Raw genomic sequence first — 10,488 nt, 5'->3', positions numbered from 1 at the left:
ACACTTCTAATGGCGTGAAGCTGAGGATAAACAAGACTGTGTTTGTGTTACACTTGTGTATGTGTGAATCTGCCAGTTTTGGTTTCTCTCACTTTTCCAATATTGAATTCAATTCTCCACACCAGTTTGTTATTTATTTTTAATTTTTAAAAGATGAATAATAAAAACATGAAAATTCATTACATTTTTGTGTGAATTTCTGCTAATGTACACATTTTTGCAAACCAATTGCCTCAAGTATAGTGCATTAGGTAGGTTATTTTTCATCAATCTGTGCATTTATCTGCACACTTTGTCCTAGTATATGCATTTTACTTGGCTGGAGAATGGGTGGAATCCACACACATATAAAAACTGTTCTGAATTTTTTTTAAAAAGCATTTTTAAAAATACATTGAATTTTCCATAAGGCTCACCATCACCACCTAGTTGCACATTGTATATTGCACTTAAAACACACTTAAAACATTTGATTTGCAGCTGTATAGCTGAGTCCCTGCACCACAACATACACAGAATTTGATGAATTTCGAGGGATGCTTTGTGTTTCATCTTTTTTCTTCTTCAGAAAATGAGAATTAGTTTTAGTTTGTTTTTAAATGTGAACTAAATCACACCCCCCCCCCCAGTTTTATGGCATGCTTTGCACCCTGTAGAGAATCCATACCTTTCTCTTCCCCCTCTTCACTCCGTCCTACAATGGCCTCATGAAGCCACTGGTGAATGTGAGTAACGTAGATCTGTTCTCACTCCCCTGCCTTTCCCATTGTGACTTGGCATAATTCATAAAGCATGTCATGTCACGTTTTGAAAGGCCTTTTTAACCACAATCCCCTATCCCCTATATAGTGAACACGCAGTGCCTTTGAAACTCTAATATGTGTATCTAATAGACAACAAAAATAAATACGGAATTTCTTTGACTTCTGTTCTCTTGCTCAGGTTGCAATTCCCTCTCTGTTTTTTGGGCTCACTGGTACTTTGCAAGATTACTTTAGATTGAAGGAGCTGTAAGATCTGGATGCATCATTAATTATTTAACATGCATGGGAGATTATTATGTTTCAAGCCTTCCAAATCAGCAACAGGAAGCTTTGTTCATATATCTTGTATCTTGGGACCTTTGTGATATTTTTGTGGAGGGGAAAAAAATCAAACAAACCTCTGCTGTCTTTTCAGAAGGCTGCATCCTACCACCATGTAAGCTTTCTTCTGAACAAATGCTACTGAGGTTATTGGTTAAGAAGGAGAAGAAAGATAAGAAAGATGTTTGCAAGGATACAAGGAAAATCTTTTTTTAAAAACTCCCCTCCCATTTGCTTTGCAATGTGTAAATTCGGTGGAGGAAACATATCTCAGCCTATGTTTTGTCCTTATTCAAAATCCTTTTGAGAAAATTTCAGTGCTGGCTGTGGAATCTTGGTACCACTATCAGGACAAATATTTCTTATTGAAAGTCAGAAGGACAACCATATAATTTATTGCTCGTATGGGGAAATAGTGGGCCAAGTATCCACTGTGGGGAGACAGTGAGTGCATAATTTCAGCCCTTGAATTCACACATATTTTTGATGACAACAGTGGTGGTGTGTATCCAATGAAGGACAACAATGATTATTATAAATAGTTACAGCAACTGTGATAGCAGCACAATAAGCCCTAAACGGCCTCGGCCCAGTATACCTGAAGGAGCGTCTCCACCCCCATCATCCAGCCCAGACACTGAGGTCCAGCGCTGAGGGCCTTCTGGCGGTTCCCTCACTGCGAGAAGCCAAGTTACAGGGCCTTCTCGGTAGTGGCATCCGCCCTGTGGAACACCCTCCCACCACATGTCAAAGAGAAGAACAACTACCAGACTTTTAGAAGACATCTGAAGGCAGCCCTCTTAAGGGAAGCTTTTAATGTTTAACAGACCACTGTATTTTAATACACTGTTGGAAGCTGCCCAGAGTGGCTGGGGAAACCCAGCCAGATGGGCGGGGTATAAATAATAAATTCTATTCTATTCTATTCTAAGTGAAAACTTACCTGCTGCAAGGAGGGCTCACTGCAGGACAGCATGTTGGCTTCTGGTGAATCCTTGCACCTGAGACATCATGCACATGAAAAGCAACATTCAAGGCAAAAAGAACAAAAGGAAATGTACCGGTAGTTTCCATAGATACTGATGACCCTACTATGAGGTCAAGGTCCACCTTCCATTGATTTTTTTTCCCATTCAGGGCATTGCTGTGGAAGCTCAAACGGTTCAGTGGAGATCAGACAATGCTGGTTAGTTTGGATGGGAGAGGGGAAGAGTGCATCTGGAAGGTCAGGAGAACCGCAGAAACCTTTACAAGATAGGCTTAAACTTTGGAAGGCCTTGACGGGAAGAGACCTAAAATCTTCAAACTGTGCAAGTTTATTTCTGAAGCTTTGGAGTCATCACTGTGTGTTTGATTTTTCTAGAAGCAATATAACAGTACAGGCCCGATACAAGGGGAAATGACTAACACACATCCTGTTGAAAATTGGTTAGTTGCAGCTAGCTGAAGAGCCATCAGGTGGTCTGCACATGTGTGGCTGTCAAATGGATTGTCACAAACAAATTGTAGCCTTGTCAGTCTCACATGTAATTGAAACAACCCAACATGTAGGCAAGTACTGATTTCCCTTTCTAAAGCTCTCATCAGTCTATGATTGAAGCTGGTTCAGGTGCATCAGCTGTTGGCATCTGTCATCAGGAATGTCTTGATATCGCCTAATGCTAGCAAGTTTCATAATTGGCATTCACCAGTCCAAGCACATTTGGCCAGCCAAAGTAAGACAAATTGAAAGTGTGTTTGATAAACAGCTACATCCCAGCAGGATCACTTTTATCAGCCACTTTCCCCTTTGTTTTGCTTCCTGACACCATCCTGAGCAGTGACATGGGGGTGCACATGTGACTTGAAGATTATGGGATCAGTGGTGGCGTGCAGAAAGACCAGAGGGGCTCTAGGTATTGAAGGAGGTGTTTAAAGCGGAGATAACAGCTTGCTTCTATCAAAGTTTGGGAATGTGAATCTAGTATTTTTCTTTTAGAGCCATCACACAGAAATGATGATAAAATGGCCTACTGTGATCCTGCGGTTATGAAAGTCCATTCAGGCTGCAGGCTTTGCTGAATGCTTTCCCCGCATGTAGCTTTTCATTCCTGCGAAGATATGAAAGTGCACTGTGGAAATGTGAAATGGACATCCAAGATATGCTGTATTTAATCAGCGAGAGACTTCATCAAAAGCACTGTGTGCACATAATGCCCAGAAGTTATGTGCTGAGCTAATGACATATGAGAAGAGAGATTATACACTTTCCAGGAATCCCTAAATATACTATTTGTTAAATTGGGTGGCGCTAGCAGTGAAGTGACAGATACCACCGGGGAAGTAAAAATAAAAGCCATGTAAGAACAACAAAGGCTTGCACAGCCTTCCTGCAGTTCTGATGGATAGTCCTGTTGTTTACCCCAATGAGAGTATTTTGGAATGATACCTGTGGAGGGAAAAAAGTGTGAGAAACTATAATAGTCTCACGACTCAGAGTTCAGTAGTGGCCAGGACACTGAATTGGAAGCTGGCTGAGGAACTGGACCAGGTTCCTATCTCAGCCTGATATGGATGATCAGGGACCAATGAACCTGAGACTGATAGGGAAGGAACGGCCCCACCAAAACCAAGTTGAACCATTGTACCAGAATCTGTCTCCTTCCCAAAGCAGGAGCAGTTCTGTCTTGCCTGATTGAGTTTCCTGTTGACTCTTGCCAGAGGATCTTTCCACTGTAACATTGCCTGCTTGCACATCTTCATGCAGGTGATCTACTGAGTTGCATTTTCAGTTTAATGGGGTCTCTTAAGTCCTTATGATTGGTTATATTTCCCTAGTGCGTCCAAATCAGAGGTGGGGAAACTCATGTCCAAGGGCAAATGTGGCCTTGCAGGCCTCTCTCTGTGGACCTTGGGATGCTCTCCATGGCATAATCCACACAATTGCTTCCCCAAGTTTTGCCCCTGCCCCTACACACTAGTGGCCCCTGGAAGATGGTCCATGAGGGAAAGTGGCCCTCAGGCTGAGAAAAGTTCCGTAGCCCTGATGTATGCAGAATGAAAACTCCATGTGCATGCTTGCCATGTGCAGTAATCGACACATGTATTTCTCATTAATTCTCCACATTACTTCTCTTGCCTTTAGCAAGCTACTGTCCTCCAGACGTTTTGGACTACAACTCACATCAGCCCCAGCCAGAATACTTCCATTTTTTATTTAATGTAACATATGGAAAGGAGAGGCAAGTAACTCTTTGTCATGTGCTGAGCCATTTGGATGCCTCACTAGGACTAACACATGGAAATGCATTCCATATCACATTACTGGAAGAATTACTGCATGTATTGTTTATTTGACTTCACATGGTAGGAGTTTTAAACTGCTTTTTAGAAGTTTGTTGTAAATTGCGTTTTTCTTTAGAAGGTTGCATTGTACAGTCGTACCTTGGTTTTCGAACAGCTTAGTTCCCGAATGTTTTGACTCTCATTCCAATGTGATTGTTCTGGTTTGCAAACTATTTTTGGAAGCCGAACGTCCGACAGGGCTTCCGCAGATTCCGATTGGCTGAAGGTGCTTCCTGCAGCCAATCAGAAGCCATGATTTGCTTTTCAAATGTTTTGGAAGTTGAGCGGACTTCAAGAATGGATTCCATTCAGCTTCTAAGGTACGACTGTATTAGTATTGATATATTCACTGCCCTGGACTCCTCTGGAGGATGATGTGTGTATAAATCTAATAAATAAAATAAATATTAGCATATTTCTGCTGTAACATAGTTTATTAATTTTAATATAGTTTATTAATTTATTCAATAACTATTTTGGATACTTATTTTCCATAATTTTTGAATACATGGTTTGCCTAGGATTGCTTCCTTGTATGTGAAAATTGTCATTTTGTCTGTGGTTTTCTCTTTTACTTTCAGACCATGGATCTTAGAGGATGTAGCAGTTCTAATCAATCTTGAAAGAATCATTACACTGAACATTTTGTCCATCTTTCTGCAGGGAACAATCACAGAAGCTATTACACTCTACAAAGATATCAGAATGAGGAAAACAAAGGGGTTTTTGTGTGACAGTACTAACCAGTATGGAGTACCAGCACCCCATTTTTTTAAAACCAAAAAGAGCAGAGTAAAACAGTTGTATTTGTGTTCCAGAAAGCTGTGGATAGAATAATCTAATAGTATGAGGTCATTTACAAATTGAGATCGTACATCACAAGGAGTGTAAATCTTCTACAAAAGTTTCAGGGGCGTAGAGGGTGAATCATAATGCCTATCCCAGAATCCATTCTTTCCCCTTCAAATTCACTAAAGTTTCCAAGTTCATTCCAAATTCCAATTTTGGGAGACAACTGCATTTACTTTCAGTCTCAAAACTGGAGGAGTCACGGCATCCTTAAAGTGTAAAAGCCTGGAATAATCGCTGTTAAACAGTGGGTGTACTAAACAACCTCAGTGGTTTCAAAAACAATTTAGGTAGAGGTATTAAGGATCTGATTTTGAATACTAGCCCTAGAGATGTGCATCCTGAGATACGGATCAGTTTTTCTCCTGTTCTCTACTTCTCCATCTGTAAAATATAATAACACTTAAGTTCCTGAATATTTCACACACAAAATTCCTGTTTTTGAGATGTGGTTATTATATTTTTGCTATTGTATGAACAGGAGGCTCAACTAAAAAATTGTTCTGAGTTTTTATCCTATATCCTGCTTCTATTACAACGTGTGAGGATGAGAATGTGGATGTTTAACTGAGAATGTTTTGTCAGTGGACAATTGATGTGGCGTTAATTTGACTGGGGTGGAATCCACACACATGTTAAAAATGTGTGAAAATAAAAACCGTTTTGAATTTGCTATGGCTCACAGTCGCCGCCTAGTGTCATAATTGTATATTGCACTTTACAACACATTCAAAACGTTTTATTTGCAGCTGTATAGCTGAGTCCTTGACTGTTTTGGTGGTTTCCTGCTCCAGTACACCCTCCTCCTGAATCCTCCTCCTCTTCTAAGGCACCAATGACTGCCTCAGTTAGATGTTGACATTGGTGGACTTATTTGAGAGCAGGGGCAGCTCATGTTTGGACATCCAAATATTGTGGGACTATGGCTGTTATCATCACTGACTGGAGACTCGACTACATTAGTAAAGAAAAAGTGCTTTATATGAGTTATAACTCTGTGACACCAGATGGTGCTGTGGAGTCCCGTCTTCGGACAACAGGATTTCCCTTTATGTTTAACTGAATCACTTTTTTTAATGTGTCTAGATCCGGTCTGGGACTGTTGGGAGTTGGAGTCAAGCAACAAGCCCTAGAGGGTCTAGAAAATAGTCTCCTAGGAAGGTTTGATAGATGGATTTTGCTTTACATGCAGAGCTTTTGTTATAGGACTGGAAAGGAATGTTTCCCTGCACTGGATTAACTATCAACTATTTATTGTTTTCGGTCTGTCTGTGTGGCTTGCCTCCATTTGGATTATTTTACCAAACCATCAGTTGAACAGCACACTTTTAGGATGGGACCCCTTGTTTCTACCTGTAGACTGATTGTGGAAGAGTTTGTACTCTGTGTGTTAAGCAGGATCTGCCTTCTGAGAAAGAAAGTCTGCACTATATGATCTTTCTTTGTATGGGGTTGAATTCTTTTCCATATTTAAAGAAATATGACTACAATCATTCAGCACAACAGGATTCAGTTGCCAGTCTTGGCCTACTAGCCCGCCTGCATGCTCACTATAACCTCCTTTGTGGATGCGTGATTGACAGATGTGAACACAAAAACTGCTTAGCTGGCCCAGAGTGCCAAGAAACATTTTGTGAACAAGTGAAATGCAAGGCAGAAAAGCACACAAAAAAACCCTACAGATGACTGCAGAGTTTTGTTATTTCACTGTATCTGTGGTATGTTTGAAAGCACTCTTATCCATTCTGTCAGTTACAATGAGGCAGGCATCCAGAAATTTCTATTTTCAACTCTGTTGTCTCTCGTCGGGCTTTATCAATACAACATTCTTTATCCTTGACCTAATGACCCGTTGCTATTACGTTCCGTGAATGTGGACACTTTTGGGTCTAGAAAAGAGAACAGGTTGCTGATGAAATGGCACATGGAAGAAATCTTGGTGCTAAATTTAGATAAAGCTTGACTTTTTAAAAAAAGGGGGGGGGGGAGAGAGAGACATCTTCAAGCATGTGTTTCCTTTCCCAAGCCTGCCTGGTGTACATTTTAAAACTTAAAATGTGCATCAGGTATTGGTGGCGGCGTTGGAGGGTGGGGGAAGTATATCAGATAAACTCCAGATTGCCTGCCAATATGTGTTTGTTTAAGCCAGATCTTTCAGATAGATCAAAAGAGGCCTAAATTAGTTGTGTGATAACTGGGGATAATTGACTAGATCTAATTTTGTGCTTCTGGAAAAGCAAGATACAAGCCCATTCAGAAAAATTGTCAATATCTGCAAGGCAATCAATTGCATTAGAATTGAGCACTCTAAACACTTGAGTGTTAACCCAGATGTAGGGTTTACCATACCTTTAATGGCAGTAAGAGATTATATTAGTATATTCAATTACATTTATGAGAAAAGGCATTACAAACAGCACAGCCTTTTCAACAAACTCAAAGATTAATACACGCACACAAACACACACACACATGGTACAGAGAGAAGGTCTTTAATGAATTGACTCCAATATTTTTGAAGCCTGTTGTAGATTCATTTGTTTTTGAACAGAATTAATGCTGTATTAAAATAAATTCCTAATGTTTTTATTTCCCAAACGGGAAAGGGTTATGGGTGCGTCACAAGATGGACAAAGATGGTATGCACTGATGAGTAGTTAGTGGTCACAAGGACTTTAATCAAAAGTGAATTAATTTGCATTTGTGAAGGGATTATTTTTCTATATATGCTTTCACTTGATCGGGGATGATCTAACACTATTTATAGGTCTGTATATCAGCCTGCTCTCAGAATGGGAGTTTGTTTACTTGTGAACAATTTCAGGACTTTCTATAAACAGTATGTGTGGGGTCTCTGGAGACAGTTTGAGTATACAAAAATATAACACTAAGAAGACTATCTGTAATGTGAATGCCATCATCATGCAGCCCACTGAGGTCACATCATAAAGCATAGCAAAAGGGGATTGTTGAAAGCAGATTCATGATGGCTCCCATGAACACTAAGTTAGTTGACCTTGAAGAAGAGGAGTTTGGATTTGATATCCCACTTTATCACTACCCTAAGGAGTCTCAAAGCGGCTAACATTCTCCTTCTCTTCCTCCCCCACAACAAACACTCTGTGAGGTGAGTGAGGCTGACAGACTTCAAAGAAGTCTGACTAGCCCAAGGTCACCCAGCAGCTGCATGTGGAGGAGCGGAGACGCGAACCCGGTTTAGCAGATTACAAGACTACCGCTCTTAACCACTACACCACACTGGCTCACACCACACTTGACAACCTATTATCCAGGCTTTGGGGAACATTCTAACTCAGGAAAGATCTTAATTCCTTGAGGTGTGAGAAGCTTTTGCTACATGCAGATTAATGTCCTTGCACAAAATTGAATCAGAGCTTTCGCAGGGAAATAAATAGCCTGGAGAAGACACCCTGGTCCCCACTTGCAGGTTAGCATCAGCGAAAGAAAGCGACTTGGAAACACAGTGGGGGGAAATTACCTCGCAGCATTTGAAGCTGCTAATGTGAACTTAGGTAAATTGACCCCTGACCATTAGGTCCAGTCGTGACCGACTGGGCTGCAGCGCTCATCTTGCTTTATTGACTGAGGGAGCCGGCGTACAGCTTCCAGGTCATGTGGCCAGCATGACTAAACCGCTTCTGGCGAACCAGAACAGCGCACGGAAACGCCATTTACCTTCCTGTCGGAGCGGTACCTATTTATCTACTTGCACTGGTGTCCTTTCGAACTGCTAGGTGGGCAGGAGCTGGGACCGAACAACGGGAGCTCACCCTGTTGCAGGGATTCGAACCGCCGACCTTCTGATCGGCAAGCCCTAGGCTCTGTGGTTTAACCCACAGCGCCACCCGTGTCCCTAATGTGAACTTAGTCTAAGTATTAATCACTACATTAAACTGAGTGGCAAATCTACCTGGACAAGTTCATAGAGCCTGTGATATAATAGTTCTTTCACTGAGCCTTACCCTGTTTTGAATTTCCTTTGTTCATCCTTAATACATTTGAGACAAGAGTTTAAATCCATTGTCTGGGCATTGTCTTCCCTCCTGAGTTTGGAGTTTAAAAACTCAGCACCAGAGTCAAAACAGGAAAATCAGCCATATGGTTTTACTTATATGTGTATCTTGCATGCTCGACCCATAAGATGCATTAAAGCACATTTTTTCTATTTTGACTTTTCTTGCTAATCACTCTGCTCTTGGGGTTTTAAATACACTTGCTGCCTAGAGTCATTCCTTAGAACCAACTAATAAACAAGTATTCGCATCCATAAGAGAGCTTGCAGGTAAATGTATCCCACTTTCATGCATTCTATTCCAACCAGCACTGAGAACATTTAATCTTGTGCCTGGGATAGGCTTAACATCTCATACCCTATCACAGCTATAAATGGAAATTTCACACTATTAGAAAGAAGAGGCTCTTAGATTTCCACTGTGACACCAGGGTTCATTCTATTACTGGAAGCACTTCATATTTAGAAAAATGTATATATTTATGATCTTTTCTCCTTTATTATTTAAGTGCTAATCGTGAATATTTGCATTAATAGACTGTGTTTATAGCCTTAAGGAGAACAAATATAATTTTCTACAATTATATTAGCACAATAATAAACAACATTCCCAAGCTATGGGGAATACAGAATTATGATGCAGTAAAAGGCTTGTTCCTTTTTTTTTTTTTTTAATGAAATGTGCCTACCTGAGTATCATGTAAATGCTTGCCAGTCATTCTTTCTTCCTTTTAATTCTTCTCTTATTAGAAGAGTAAATATTGATACAACACGTTGGGCTTACTGTTCCTGGGTAAAAGAGGATTCATCAAGAAAGGGGATTTCAGCATCGTAGACAGTAGTTAAAGCAAAAGATTTGGAAATACGATGTGGGTTTGCATGCCAAAAGGCTTCTGTTATAAAGGCTGCAATCCTGATTGCAGTTATGTTGCTTAAATCCCAATGAAATAAGGGAATTAAAAATTAATTGAGCAGAACTGCAGTTCATATGCATAAACCAAAGAGTATCGTGCACTATCCTACATTGTTTTGCATGTTCCTGTAGCAGTTATAATTTTTGAAACTGAGGATGAGGAAATATCTGTGTTTTTAACTGGAAATACAAGGCACATTTCATTTGCAAAACTACTGAAATTTTGATATGAATACCAGGAGATTTTTATGCACTTATTTCAAATCCCCCAACAACCATTTATA

The 10,488-nt window shown here is 40.3% G+C and overlaps 1 long non-coding RNA gene across 1 annotated transcript; it reads left to right on the top strand.

Moving 5' to 3' along the window:
- Nucleotides 1–2,276: 2,276 nt before the first annotated feature.
- On the top strand, nucleotides 2,277–7,098 carry LOC310682017. The gene is made up of 2 exons (XR_014513731.1): nucleotides 2,277–3,831; nucleotides 5,073–7,098. It is a non-coding gene; the product is annotated as an uncharacterized lncRNA (long non-coding RNA).
- The last annotated feature ends 3,390 nt before the right edge of the window (nucleotides 7,099–10,488 follow it).

The sequence above is a fragment of the Podarcis tiliguerta genome (assembly GCF_965153285.1).
Source record: "Podarcis tiliguerta genome assembly, chromosome: 7".
In the NCBI taxonomy this organism is placed as follows: Eukaryota; Metazoa; Chordata; class Lepidosauria; order Squamata; family Lacertidae; genus Podarcis; species Podarcis tiliguerta.
The sequence above is the reverse complement of the archived record's forward strand: the minus strand, read 5'-3'. Positions and strand labels throughout refer to the sequence as shown.